General features: G+C 29.0%; 1 protein-coding gene across 2 annotated transcripts in view; it reads left to right on the top strand.

The window, feature by feature from the left end:
* Positions 1–16,985, top strand: part of LOC148238952 (uncharacterized) — a 79,784-nt gene that overhangs the window by 58,534 nt on the left and 4,265 nt on the right. The gene's annotated exons all lie outside the window — the stretch shown is intronic.

The raw sequence follows: 16,985 nt of genomic DNA, 5'->3' as shown, positions 1-16,985 counted from the left end.
GTTTCAGACTAGTAACTCAAGGTTGCGAGTTCGAGCCCCGGTAGTGGCACTCAATTTTTTATTTATAAAAACTGCGTCATTATTAAAAAAAATAGCTCTAGCTGTAGTGACATTTATTGATTCTAACTTATATTACACAAAATAATTTATAATTATTATTATGGATGTCACCGATTCCTAGACTGGTTAGTATAATACTTGTAGGTATTCATTATATCCGATTCGGATATAATGAATACCTACAAGTTGGTACAGATTTACCCCGTTGTAACTCATTGGGCTTACCCCTGTCAGGTTACAACAGAAGATTTAATAAAAAATAAATCAAATACTAAAACATTTATCATCGAATTTTTTTGAATATCTAACCATTCCAATCTTTCAATCATACTTCTACAGTAAGAATTTCTATTTAAAACTACTCTCATTGCCATATTTTCTAATTTTTGCAACATCATTTATATATACAATATTATATATGGCTAATATAATATTGTTGCACAATAATTAAAGTGGGGGAATATAATACAATTAAAGATTTTTTGTATTCATTCTTAACAATTTTTCCTTCTAGATATTATAGCCATTTTTTTTATTATGTAATTACAATGTTACTTAAAATTTAATTTTATATCTAAAATTACTCCTAAAATTAAAATGATATTAAAATGTTTTATATTACTGCAAAAAAAAACATAAATAGTACAAAGTAATAAGTGATTAATAAATTTAAGTTAAGAGCATGATTTTACGAATTAATTAGCTTATTAAATCGTTATGAAAATAAATGTACCTTAATTTAATCACAGATTAATAATGTATATGGCTAATAAGTGTCACGCAAAAAATCTGTTTTATATATTATTATTGCATATTTAATACTCAGTTACATTTGGCTAAATAGTCCTAAATGATGCCTAAAGAATGCCGCTAAGAGAGTCGCGATTGCGTCCCTCATTCTTAACAGTCGCGGCCAGGACGTCAACGTTTGAAAACGCTGACGAGCTTGCCATATTTTTGGCGATAGCTACGAGGAGCTGGAATAAATGTGTGGGATTATAGTAATATATTTTAGGTATGCGCCATAATTTTTCAAATGTTTAATTGCAAAATTTTTGTTTGTAAATGGCCAAGTCATGATTATCAAATTTGTAGTAAAAAGTAAAAATAAAATAACATTTTTTTTAGCGATTTTCATAAGAAAAATAATTGTTTTATAGAACAGAAAAACTCGGCTTTTAATGAGTTTAAAATATTATAGTAAATTATAACCAATTATACAAATATTTGTTATATTGCTATAAATAAACAAGTCTTACTGATTGTTTTTTAAAAAATCATTTACTTTTTTCTTTGTTGCCAAAATATGTAATTTTAATAAAATAAAATAAAAAACTATTAAGGGAAGCAGAACAAAAAATTACAAGATCTATCTACATTTCACGATCTTTTATACATAATAGCTGTCGGTACTTCATTATCGTAAAGTACCGACAGCTGTCAGCAAGTATTATCTTTTTATAAAGAACATACTACATAGGTTTGATGTAACTGAATATCTTGAATTTGGCTAATCCTAAAGAGGAATGATGGCACAGAACAAAAATTGATTAAAAAACATGACGTATACATACATATTTTGACACATCGAAATTAAAAATAAGCCACTCTTAGATATTTTGGCTATCGATTATTTCAGGTATGCAATCACATATTTTAATCATTGTAAAATGTCGTCTATTAGATAGCATCCAAAAAACTATACATATGTATTTTGCGAGTCGTCACTCGGAACGGAACGATCTAGGTGAATTTATTTTGCTGCAATAATGGTTTTAATTGATGTTGCTGTAAGCAAGCTTCTGCAGCTAAATAACCGACTGCATCACAATCATTGTCACGCGATCGTCGTAAAAGATAGTATCCCCAAATATCAATAGATAAAAAAATGCGTTTAAATAACAATTATACATTAACCTCAATCTTCATACGTACTAAGTATATATTACATGTTCACGTTTAAAACGTACCTAGTTCAGTCAAATCTAACGTATATGTGCAATAAATCGGAAGCATTGATAATGTTTATGTATTATAAAAAAAAAAACTCACTTTTTGGCCTCGGAGCCCGTCGCCAAAGACTTCATTACGAAGATTGTCTCATGAATTCTTCTAATCCTCAACACATTATGTATATATTTTCTTGGTTATAACACACTTAGTTAATTTGCAATCCGATTATTTATATTCAGTCAAATCGAACAACACACATGACGAATTAATGAAAATTATTGTCGCATAGCAAAATTTTATTGATAAATAACAATTATTTAAAGCTGTTGTCACGTTGATGTCGGCCATCTTCTTTTATATTTAAATGCTTGTTTTTCATTGGTCGAAACAACCGAATGCATTACCGGCGGCTCAAAAATTAATCGGAGCAAATTCAAATTTTTTTTTTTTTATTATTATAATTAAATATATTTCCTTTGTTTCCGTCCGGAATTATAAATAAAATGCTGTTTACATATACATACATAGACTATAGAGAGAGAATGAAAAATGATGATGTAAAAATAATAATTCGTAAATATTCCAACAAACGAGGATAAAAATTTAATTTTTTAATTTTCCTCAAATTTAACTTTCTTAAAGTAATCATTTTTACTTTTCCTCGATGAAGAACAACAACAACAACTGCACTCTTACTCACTGAAATTCGAAGAGCGCATAATACACACAGGTGAAAATGAGTGCAAAAAAGGCAATGCAGGTTAATAATTGGTTATGAATGATCGGTCGTTCGGCGGCCTTTGCAAGACTGACCCACCAGGTAAAAAACCTGTATCCCATGTAAATTGACTGAATCACCTGCTTGTTAAGTCCTTGTTGCTTTTCTAGAACGCCAGATTTCACAGAAGAGCCTTGTAATTGGCGTCGGCTAAATGTGCCGTCATAGAATATAAGGGCTTCCACAACTTTCCTACCGCAATAAAATAATAACATTTTTATGTGGCTTTATATTGATCGATAAGGTGAACGTGTTTTTACACGTTCTAATAAACGATGGAAATAAAATAATTTAATTGACGGCAATCGTGTAATTGCGTCGGTTAACTGCGAAGCCTTAGGGTTAGAAATATGAAATGTAACATGAATGTCAAAGACTGTTTGTGGTTATTGTGCATTTAAAATAGTTATACAATATACCAATTACATAATTGACAGTATCATTAATATAGGAATTAAATATCATTTAGAAAAAAATATTTCTTGGATAATTGGAGTTAAAAAATAGTGAAAATAAACTTTTATTAAAAACAATAAATATAAATAACTTGTATATATATATTTCAATCATTCTGTCTTGAAGCTTATTCACATTTGTTTATAATGATTAATATGCAGATATAACATGGATGTGGCATTTAACGAATTGTTATATATTTTTCCAAAGCTGATTCAACAATATTTTAATTTTTAATTGATGTTTAGAATATTTTTGTTTTAAATGTAACATTTATATCGCAAAATATTATTTTTGATAGAGCTGTATCATTAAAAAGATCTTTTTACAAAAAGTGGTAAGACTATCTATGATCATAAATTTATTCTGTATTATATTATATAAACAATAATGTTCAAAACATTATTTAAGAAAGTTATCATAGGTGTACGTTATATAAATGTTAATATGTTCTTTAAATAAATATGTGTATTATATTCTATTTCTATTATTAAATATTTTATTATTTATTTTGCAAATGTATTTAAAATATTACTTAATCATTTATTTTTAAATACATACGCCTTCTTTATATTCATAACTATTGTATTTTATATACAATACAATTGTGTAAACATTTTTATGAATATAATAATTATAGCAAAAAATATACATTTAATAAAATATATTTTTAGATACTTTCCAAGACCTTACTTTATATAATTATAAAAAAAATATACTCATAACATTTCCTTTCATCATTTTATTTTTATTTAGGGGAAAATTTGTACGCCATTCATTTAATAAACATCGCTTTATTGAAAGCTTATTTTCTCACAAATGTGGTTCGAATACCAATGTCAACTATGCAGGTAAATATATGCACGTGATTTTTTTTCCATATGAAATATGTGTTAGATTTTAGTCGTGATAAACAATGTGCCAGAGATCAATAGCCACGGCACGAACTACAGTTTTTGGACACAAACTATAAATAATGGCGTGTGTACGCATGTAACCCGAACGGTTTAACCCGTAATTGCTTGATTGGTGGGTGATTTAAGGCTTTACATGACTACAAACATGTGTTGTAGATGTTAGAAAATACATATAACAGCATAGGAAAGTGATACACATTGAGTAGATAAACGGAGTCGAGTTGTTTGGGCGCAGAGCGTGAAATTCTCGTTGTACGTGACAGTTTATATTGAATCGCATCAATCATAAAAAGTGGTTTGACTAGTCCTTGTGCAAGGTTGAGTGGTGAATGTTTATATAAGACTATTTGGGTGTAATATAATGGAGTTTGAGTTTGAAAAAAGGTTAGATACAATCAGATCTACGTATGTAATTACAGCATAATATAGGATTAACTCTATTAATTTTATATTTTTAAGATTTAATAAAAATAAATAAATAAACATAAATCTTTTGCTTCGCAGTAGTAAAGTAATTTTATTAAACACGGTCGTGTTTTAATAAAATTACATTGAATTGATAATATCACTATTGAATATGATTTATTCTATCTATGATCCTAATTATGTATAAGCTGCTCGAATGTTGTTGTACTTTATATAAACAAACTCTTTAAAATCCGCTCTACATAAAAATAATTTATTAAACAAATATGTGTCGATCCACAATCAATATTAAATTTTATTTTTATTTTTTAGATTAAATTAAGACCATCGTAGCCTAACAGGTTACCCCAATGTGCCACGATGGTCGAAAATAAATTTTAAATTTATAAAACATAAAAAAGCGTATATATACATAAATATAACAATACTTAAACATAACAAAAAATTATAAAATGTCAAAATGAAATGATACAAACTGGATCAGATCCTCGTAGCTAACATTAAATAAGTCAATATGTAATGCCAGCGTATTAAGGAGCCGGATGGCTACAGCTATAGGTGAGTCAGCAAGTGCGGATGTCCTAGCCCTAACGTCCATCAAAAGAGGTTTCGATCGATTCTCGAAAATGTTCCGGAAGCCAAAACTGGAATTCCTCGAGAATAGCTGGATTGTCGACAGCACCTTTTAGTAATTTGAAAAAATGCTTAGCGACATACAGCTTTCTGCGAGAACTCAGCGAATCATATCCCAACGCTCCTAAAAGAAAGGCGCTGGGATATAAGTACGGATAATAACCAAATGTCCTTTTGTAAAGGTATCTTGAATACCTGTTTTGAATTTTTTCCACTAACAGCGAATATTTGGCTATTCGGGGATTCCAAATTATAGATCCCGATTCAAGAATGCTACGAACTAAGGTGTCATAGAGGATGCGAATAACTGACGGATCGTCAAAGTAAAAGGCATTCCTCATAACAAAGCCGAGCATCTTGGAAGATTTATCACAGACGTCGTGTATGTATAGAGAGAACCTCCATTTGCTCTCGAAAGTGATTCCGAGATCTTTAGTGGAAGTTTATCTAGTCAAAATGTTACCACCGAGATGGTAGAAATAAGCTGATGGCGAACGGGATCGATAAAATGACACAGTATGGCACGTTCCGACACTAAAGGGTAGACGGTTAATGAAAGCCCATCTATACATAGAGTCTAAATCACTTTGTATAGAGGAGTCCACAACAGATCGAATGCATTTACATAATTTTAAATCATCTGCGTACAGAAGAAAACTTGAATTTTTAATTGCTGTATTTATGTCATTAATAAATAACACAAAAAGCAGAGGTCCCAGATTGGATCCTTGAGGAACCCCCGAAGGGGTAAAATATTCTTTTGACAATCGTCCACCATAGGCTACAAACTGTCTACGATTGCTTAAATAACTCGAGAATAACCGAGTTAAATTATCTGTAATAATAACATATGACAAACTTTGTTAAAGGCTTTCTCAAAATCTGTATACACGACGTCTACTTGAATTCCCGCATCGAGAAAAGTTGTCACCGTTTTTGTGAACGACTGGAGGTTAGTAACAGTGAAACGGGCAGAATGAAACCCGTGTTGTTGGTCTAACAAAACTTGCCGAAAGTGATTATAGAGATATTTATGAATAATTATTTCAAATAATTTAGCAGGAGCTAAAAACACTGCGACTGGTCTATAATTCTTTATATATAATTTGTCACCCTTTTTATGAATAGGGGTGACTTTTGTGCATTTCCATAGATCAGGAAATGATGATGTTTTGAGAATCAGATCATAAATACATTTTAGAGGAGCAGCGAGACTGACTTCGCAACCCTTCAAAATAAAATCGGGAATTAAATAATAATTAAAAAATATTAATTGTAATAAAATTATGCTATAATTAAAATTATTAGGGCAATTAGCCTTAATTGCATATAGTTACGTGTCACACGTAGCCGTAAAAAATATAAAATCGATTATTATAAAAAAAAACGCATGCTAGCAAAAACCACATATCATTTAGTAAAAAGTACCAGGATTTTTTTTGTAGTAATTTTAATATCGAAATTGTCACTTTTTGTAAGGCCATATGATATTAAATCTTTTAAGGCTATTACTATTTATTTTTACAATATTTTAAAATGTTATTAGATTGAAAGAGTGAACCGCTTTTTATGTATGTACATAACTTATGTAGAAAAAAATTATAATAATATATACAAGGTTGTCCTCTCACTAGAAATTGCATGGTTAACTTTAAAGTACTTCCTCAATTTTAATGCAAATTCACGTGAGATTAAATATTTTTTCAATCAAAAAACATGCTATTAAATAAATCTATTATAATAAGCAGACAATTATACTCCAATATTTTTCATTCACTCTATAAAATACAAATTAGTATTCATTATAATAAATTAACTAAAATAAAACGCTTACGAAAGCGATAAAATCGCAAACGATGCTCGTTTCGCGATGAAAGTGATAATATAAGCGGTTGAGTGAAAATCGAGACAAATCTATCAAAAACTGTGAATCTGATTGCATTGTTTAACATTCAACGAGCGATTTCTATAATAATGCTTCCTATTACACAACGAGTTGAATAACCATACGTTCCTATCGACTTATTTGGTTAGGTTTACTGAATGAATCACTCGAGCTGTTAACCATAACGTCTCTTCCGGTGCGGAATATATTTTATAGAAAGTTTTTTTAAGTTTAAATTTCGTATATTAACAACGGGAAAACCTGATTTGTTAGATTGACGAACGTCTCTGGCGTGATTTATAGATCAAAACGCGTACGAAATGTTAGATCTAGTTGTGCCAATGATTAATCAAAAGATTGATACGCATTTGAGAAGAAAAAAATATTTAATATGATACACAACGCACGAATATCGCATGACCCTTTAGTCAGTGGGATTGCTCTCATTTATCAAGACGAGATGTTAGTGCGTAAAAAGATCATATAACTGTAGGAAAATATATGTTATATACATTTGTAAATACACAACTAAAGCATTTATATTGAAATTACCGCGGAAATAGCTAAAGTACTCGAAAGGAATCTAACGGTGAATTTATATTCTGAATATAGTATTAACTTAAAAATACCTATTCAATTAAACGAAAAATTCTGATTGAAAGTAAATTAATAATAAAATAAACTTCAAGCAAAAAATATCAATAGTAACTAAATACTGAAAAAATATGATTATGCATAACAGAGCTTGCAATGTATTTCGAAATTGTGTCAAGACTTTCGGAAATGACTGTAGAATTTTTCATCAGATTGTTAATACGAATCGATTAACAAAAAGTATTTCCACCGACTTCTAAGAACTTCCTTGCAAGGATCGATATCGTAACATGATTTTTTTGGGTAATTCCAAGGTCCGATCGTCACGAACGTTTCAAACAATTGCTATTCATAATGCGCACCGTTTTGATACACACTACATACAGCCCACATGGAAACATTTCTAAAATAAAATAGAAAACAGATTATGGTCATAAATAAGGCACCTTTCATATCTTACAGCCCGCATTTGCAAACATGAAGGCGCAGATATCCAAATACATGACATCCAAAGTGTCTAATTTGGATCACCGACTACAATATACAATAATAACCTATTTGAAGATATAACAGGACTTGATTGAGCATAAATCGTGATCTGCCAACGGAGTTATGAAGACTTTAGACTATATGTCGCCATTGTGATCCGCCCACGATCATGTGAAAAATCTTTACGTTGAGCTCGATCATTGCTTAGGAATTTTATTTGTTGGAACTGAAGGTCCCTTTGAAGAGTCGAGAGTCGTTGCCACTTGGTTCAGTGATCTGACGTGAGCCTTTATGACACATTCGTCTCACAGGTAAAGGTTTTTTTATCACATGTCTTGATGCTTACAGAAAACAGGATGTTAATATGGGTTTAATCGATTGTCAAAATAAATATTAGGTTTTAACAGGCTCAAGGTAAGACATTAAAAACAGATTCAGTATAATTTTTTTTAGACAAATATCAAATAGTTCCTTAAAAATATAACCAAAATATAAAACAATTTGGATAACAACCAGTGGCGTTAAATAAAAATGAATAGTAATAACGCCACTGGAAGGACAACAACCCTATCCATTATTTATTTGTGTTTAGTACAACTTTTCTTAGGATACAATATTACAGTGTAATTTGCGAGAAAAATACACAATTTACCTTATTTTAAACGAATTTTTCACATTTATTTTAAACAATTTAAAATAGTGTCGTTAAATATAAATAATAATAATTTCTTTCACGTATTTTTAGAGGTGATCTAGAAATGTTATAAGCAATATATAAATAAACTACTATATTAAAGTCATAAAATAAATTGCTTTGTAGATTTTGTAGTTTTACTAAAACTGAAATTCTAAAAAAATATATGTTATATTAATCGGTGTGTATTATATTATGTGGTAAACAATGTAAACTTCTTGAATGAGTGCATAATTTATTTTAATAGCTTATTGTCAGAGAACACAACCTTTTAAACGAAAGCACTGTAGATAAACGATGCGATTAGTCAAATGTGGTATTGAGATATAATGAAGACGTAAATAGAATACGAAATAATAATCTTATAAAATCAAACTTTCGATAGTCAATTTTCTTGAGCTGCTAATGACAATCTTGCCAGTAGTGACATGGTGAATAATTGCCTGGACACGTTATCCATTAATCACGCTTACGGATTAGAATCTGAAAAATCTGTCGACAAGTAGAATTTCCGGAGAATCGACCCACGCTTCGATGACACATTACATTTCTACAATAGCTTTTTGCATTATCATGCTTCGGTTATTTTTTTAAATTTGTTGAAATAAATAGAAAATTGCAAGAAAAAATGTTCAACGACAAGAAGATAAAAAATAGAAGACAAACACATTGTGATGGATTTCTGTCTAAAAAAAATGCCTATTAGACTTGCCGTTATGTTTCAACTTCAATTTCGGTAAAATCACGAACGTCAGATTTGATACCTTTGACTCATTTGGGTCACATAAAATAAAAAAGATTTATATGTGTGGTATACTTTTAAATATTATTATTCATAAATAGCTGCTGCCTAATGGATGTTAAAAACTACAAATCTATATACAGAAAAAAATTGTAGATAGTATTAAAAAAAACTGAGCCGGATTATAATATTTTTATTACCCTAATCAATCGTGAAAACAAATCTACATCGAAGGGTTATTTTTTATTGAATTTAAAATGATCACTTTATTGTGGTAACATAAAGGGATTAAATTATACATGCTAGTCCTCACGTGAAAGACTTAATTCGGTCGGGCACTGAATCATCGCAAGCCTTAAAAAAACTACACACAATAACCATAATTGCCGGATTTTCGAGGGACAATCACATGTACACAAAAACGCATTTGAGTCTTTGAATTTTTAATGTTTAAGCGTCAGGTGAAATTTGTCGGTTGGCCTTTCTGTGAACCAAATGTGCACTGAACCGTGACGGAGAGTTGACCTTTATAATGCTTTCCAGCAAAGGGTAAAATGGGGGAAGGAAAGGATAATTTCGTACCTACGATAATTATGTGTGTTTATAAAGCTGTATAAGGCGTGTTGAAATAAAATTCTTTGAAATAAAAAATAATATATGTTTTCAGCTATTATGTACAAATTAATGAATGTATAATATATGTATTTAAGCTTTTGTATCTACTTATAAATACCATCAAGATTTTTATCATAATGATAAATTAACACAGGCTTTTAATAATAATACATTCTATACTTGTTCCTTGAGATTTTTTTTTATAATAATATATTATAACATATACACTACATATTTGATTTATTTATATGTAACCTTAAAATTATATTTATGAATTTTTATAGTGGAAAATGTGATAGTTTCGATATAAAATTACTACAAAAAAATCTACAATATTATGTTATTAGATGTCAAGAATCTACTTATTTTTACAGATATTACGTTGGTAGTACTTTTTACAAAAAAATATGATATAAAAAGTAAGTCATATATAAATAATTGTATTTTAGCAAGTATTGTATAATATATTACATTTCTTAAATAAATGTTCATTAGTAATTGAAGATTTAAGAAATACTTTTATATTATATATATATATATAATATTCTATATCACTAAAGATTTTTTTATGAAATTGCTGTATTTTGTATTCAGGGGATAAAAAGAACAGAAAAATAGCCCTGACAGGATGAATAAAGAATAGTAATAATTACTGTAGCCTATCATTAGAGTTATGGTTCCAATCTTAAGATTTATGATTAATTTCCGCAGAAGAATCGATTAAATTAAAATGTTAATAATCGTCCTTCTCATCATAAACTGTTGATTTCTAATTTAAAAGTAGTAAAATCTTTCACAGTTAAATAAACATAAAAATCTTTTTGCTTTTCCTGACATCATAAACAAATTTAAAAAATATATTTAATATGTTAGAGCTTTTTATTTTTAAAATTAAATACATAGGCTTAGTCTGAAAATTAAAAATATTTTTTATATTTATATAATTTTTAAGAGACCCCGATTAAATGTATGATTGCATTTTTGAACAAAAAGTTTCCTTACCACGTATTCTAATTTATTTTATCGTAATTCTTTGAACCCAATGCATTACAACAATTAACCATAGTAATATTTTTTATTGCAAATCTTTCATTTTTTATATAACAATGTAGTAAGTAGTGAGAGATTAGATTAAAATCAAGTTTAAACAGTGGCGTAGCTATGGGGAGGCGGGCGGAGGGGTCGGGCCGCCCCGGGTGGTACTTTCTTGGGGGCGGCATATTCGCGATGTGATCGTCTAGTGTGGTTCTTAACCCTGAATGCACTAAATCAAATATATAAATCCACGAATAACAAGAGCTTAATAATAACCAATTTATTATTTTAAGAAATGCTGATTTTATGACCCTGCAAAAAATGTATGGGGGAGAGTAGCGGCAATTTTAAGGATCGACCTGGGCGGCACATACCCTAGCTACGCCACTAAGTCTAAAAATCAGAAATATCTATTGTATATTATTGATTATAAACTATTATTACAGCTTAGAATAAATATATGTTACTATACACGACCTACCTCGATTTTATCATGAAGTTGTGTTTTTTATGCTATTTATCTACTGCAGAAAAAGAGGCCCTAATGTATTAAATTAAACTACATAGTATTCCTTTCTGTTAAGTTGAAAATTAAGGACTAACACTTAATGTCATCGCTATGTACATATGAACATAAGATTCCATGTAGCTTAATTTATGTTGGATACATCTTATGTATAACATTTTTAAATAACGCTACGCACAAATCAAATAAAATTTATTGCACTATAAAGCTTCAAGCTAAAAGTCCTCTTTTATTGGGTCACTCTTGTCAGCTTTGAAGAATAAGTGTCGAAATTCGCACACAACAGAGCGTGAGTGACAAATGATAAATGGGTTCATAAATCGACACCCACGGCTTGAAATAATATTAAAAAAACTCACACACACAATAGGTTGATTTTTTCTTGTGGCGTTGCTGTAAATGATTCTAGCTTATCTGTGCAATGTATCCAACCAGTTTGTAACAATGGACAAATCGCAAAATAGTATTCGAGAACGTAATTCGTTTCCTGTTCGCCAAGAAACGATACGGCACGCATATACTGGTGCAACAGGATAGACAAACCGGAGTTCTGTGTAATCTTAACGAATTTAAAATCCAGTACCACAAAGTGGTTGAAATATCTGTAAATACATACGATAATGGTGTACCTTGTAAAAGAGCTTGTTTTAAAATCATACCAGCCACTAGTTATTTTTGCTATCTTGTATTGCTATCTATCTACTAAAAAAGTTAATCAAGATATTCATAGTTATTTTAATATTGTTGATTAATATATTTACATACATTAAATGTTTATTTATGTCTTACTTGAATTATAAAATTGCTTATTTTATGCAATAAATATTATTATATATATTCGCAATATAACTGCTAAAGCATAAACATTTCTAACGGTCAATCATTTTTATTATATTATAAATAAACTACTTATTACGTCAAATCTTTTATTATGAAAATATTTACATCAAGTACTGTTAGAAAATAATCTTAATAAATAGATTATTTGTGTAGTTATTTGATGCTTCCTTAACGACATTTAATAAATACGAGAATACCATTCAATAAAATATGCTTATGTAATCATATTACTAAAAGTTTAGTATCAAATATAAAATTCGATTATAATATAGATTGGTTCGTGTACATCTGAATCATATGCATATGTAATAAATTTTAAGTTTAACTGTATCAAAAAGTTTCGTTTTAGACAAGCGTCTTTCGTTCGTAATATATAATATATTTGTAAATGGATGTGTTCATAATTCACAGCGTATTTCGTATACATATAAACTATACGTTTCGCATAACGAATAAAATGCTAACGGTTTCGTTACACGATATTTCCTTATAAAATAACGCTCATCGCGTGCTGAGGATAATGTCAACTTGGCGACGTTTTGCCGCGTATTGACAAACGTTAACGAACATCGTGTCTTATGTCTCTTGGGTATATACTATTACATATGTTATATTTTCAGCTCCAAATTTGCATTAAAATATTTAAACACTTATAAATTTATGTGATTCGTAAAATATAATACATGACATTCAATATTTTAACAACAAAAATTATAAATGCAATCCAATCATTTTGAATCACACTAAAGTTGAACGAACGTTCGCGTGTATTTTTATTAAGGTTGTTAAGTTAATGCAAGAAGAGCTCCAAGTCGCTTAAGCAGAGCTTAATTTTTAACGGGTTAAAATTTGTGTGTTATTAAAAAATAACAGTAATCTTTACGACTGTAATTTTCAATTACGATTTATTTTATTATTAATTTATATTTTACTACATGCAATTTAATTACCCTGAGAATCACAACGAAATTTATGAATTATTACGGCAAATCATGTCATTAAGGTTTTGTATATATTCAGTAGTAATTAGAGTTTCCAAATATTCTATATTTTTAACAATTCGAATGTCGAATATATTCGTGAAGTTATGAAGAATCAAAAAATATGGTTTGTATAATGAATATATTTTTCATGAAGTATCAAGACTATTTTGAAGATAATTAGGTTTCATAATAATTAATTCAACTGCCGAGAACACAAAAAATGGTTTCTGTTAATGTTGTCAACAAAGTGTTTTTTTAGACATACTTAAAATAAATATTATTCGTATTGATAAGAAAATTTGATAATTCAATACCAGACATTGAAAACGTCCACAGCTGCATAATATTAACTAGAAAAAAGGAGTAATTTCTGGAATTTCGTCAATTAAAAAGTATTTTCTTTTTCATTATTTTGAATGCAGCTGCTTTTTGTCAGCTTTTATAAATATTATAAAAGTAAAAAGATTCGCAAAATAGGCTGTAGATACTGGAGGGGTACATCAAGGGAAAAGATTGACTACCAGCGTATTTAAACCGTGCATTTTTAAAGTAACCATATTTATTTCTAAGTCAAAGAATTCAAAATATGACACTACAAATGTTAACGAATAGATAAAAAATAGGCAAATATATTCTGTATTCGAATATTTGGACTAAAATGTGTAGTAGTGATTCTAAAAAATACGACACAGTAGTTTCACAATGTATATTTTAATAATACATACGATTATCTGTGTATACTAGCGGTTCAACTTTATTTTTAATAATATAATGTCTAAAAGCACTCGTTTCAACAATAACACTATTTTTAAAATATAACAATACCAATTTTGAAGTATTTTAGTATTTAAAACCATACGTTGAATCTGCTGACTTTGACGCAATGTGCTGTTTCGTGCTTGTTTTAAACCTATTTTACCTGTGCACCCAATATATTGTACATACACAGATATAAAAAAATATTGATTACAAACATATATTACGCATAAAATTAAACACAAAAAATTATAGTTTTTTGGTTAATATTTAATTTTAGTTATTCATTATCAGGGCCGCCAAAAGCGAACCCTGGGAAAACAATGATTCCAGGCCTAATGACAAAAATATAATTATATATATATTTTTACATCGTAATATAATTTCTTGAATAAATAATAATAGGTACAAGTTAACCCTTTCTATAATACAAATAAATATAAAAATCAACAAGCGTTGCGACATTTCTGAATTAATATTTTATACAAAATATAATTATTATTAATAAATTGCGATGTACATACTTTGTACATACAAAATGAGGGATAAATCGGTCTCATTTAAAAATTACTTTGCTCCGTGCAACATTGTATGGATACTGCGATGAAAAATGTTAATATTATATCCATATCTCATTCTCTTATGCGCAATTATCACATCGCCCGCAAAGATCAGCCGAGATTTATTAACATTATATCGCCTTAATGTTAAAATTTTAACCATTTATCACGAGCCTCGCGACAATTCATTTCAACTCTCCAGGAGATCACGATCATTACCGAGAAGTTTTCAACGCACATGTGCAATAACCACAAATGTGAAGCTACAAAAAATATAATAAAGATATAACACAATGAAACATTACACTTTTGGCTTAATTTGTGGGCATCGTCTGGGAGATCCCAGACAATGGTATTTATGAATCCATCATAAACAATTTATACCGGTTCTGGTTTGATAAAATGAATATATTTTATATGAGATTAGCATAGATATATCAAAGCAAATAGCTCAGATTTTTATATTATAGTTTATACTAAGGTAATCAGATTTTTTTATCTTAATTTTTACCGCTAAGCTTTCAAGACTAAATTATTGTAAATCAAGTTAGTCACACAGATACGTTTATATTATATGGTTGCTAAACTTAATAATCAAAATTTAAGTTATCTGACAAGATAACTACTCACATAATGTATTTATATCATTTTAGCAATAACTATAAGTAGTCCAAGTTATTGATGACGGAAGAAAATTTTTGCGATTATTTTCTTAAAAAAATTTTAACTCAGGTTTTCATTTATAAATACAATTTTTACGTGCAGAAAATAAAATCGTAAATTAATACATGCAGCAAAACTCCTCAAAGAAACATCCTTAAATGACAACTATTTAATTTCGCTAAGCAGTTAGAAGTTTTGTCAGTAAAAGTTTATTGTTTCGTTAATGTAAAAAAGCTGCGTTATTTAGTGGTGTTTCTCTTTAAAGAGCTAATAAATGTTGATGATTCGATTTTTAGAGGATATACATACATTTTTAGTTAAATTAATAATACTTTTGCTATATTTAAAAACGTCTGGTCAACTATTAATATATATTATCAGACATTGTGTATGTATGATACTTAAAAATGATGCTGGGTTTACTGTACGCCTGTGCGTTGATATCTAAAACGTACCAATTGAAGCATTTCGCGTTAAGTGTTTGCTAATCCTATTGATTTTTTATAACTTAAATATTTATGAGTTGAGATTAGTACAAATGAAATAAATTGGCATTCTAAAGCACATTGCTGTATAAATATGTATATATGTTTGTTTCGGCCTATGGATCGATAAATGTACCGCAATGCCGACAAGCTGGTCACGCAATCACTTCTCTATTGTACGAGCTACCGTGTGTCAACCTTCAAAAATATATTAAATTTTACCAGTATGTGAAAATTGATTAATTTATGCGAAATTATGATGGATTATACACATATTTTAATGTAGTACTAATTCCCCATTTAATGTGTAATAAAAAAACGATTTACGTTCAAATAACTATAAACATAGGTTAGCATATAATTACGATGTAATAACACCTCATTTCAAAGCACATTGTTATTAAACCATCCAAAATGGCTTCATCTCTTTGCGTTTTTTATTCTGGCAAACGAAACTACGATTTTGACCTTCGCGGCGGTAATAAATTTTCTAACGTTGTGTGACGAATCGACTTTACGACGACAATCAGATATGGTTTTGTATCTAGCTGAGATTTTAATAATATTATTATATATAAATATAGAAAAAAAATCGTAAGAATACAATTACATTACCATAATAATTTTTGGTGATGATCCGTAAACTTAAACTGACTCGATGACTTTAAATTTTATCACCGTCATAAAACAGTGCGCGAATGATATTTAAAAATGGTAATAAAATTGCTCTTATAGGCGCTTAATGCACATTTCCATTTTGAGTTTATTAGCGCCAGAATAACTAAAAAACATAAAGTAAGAGCAAAGGGATATGGGTGATAAAATTTAAATATTCAAGTTACTTAAAATATAATTCAATACAATTCGGAAGTGCGAGTCAAGTTTAATTATTTAA

Source organism: Plectrocnemia conspersa, unplaced genomic scaffold (genome assembly GCF_051122295.1).
Source record: "Plectrocnemia conspersa isolate PC_06_02 unplaced genomic scaffold, ASM5112229v1 ptg000001l, whole genome shotgun sequence".
Taxonomy (NCBI): Eukaryota; Metazoa; Arthropoda; class Insecta; order Trichoptera; family Polycentropodidae; genus Plectrocnemia; species Plectrocnemia conspersa.
The sequence above is the reverse complement of the archived record's forward strand: the minus strand, read 5'-3'. Positions and strand labels throughout refer to the sequence as shown.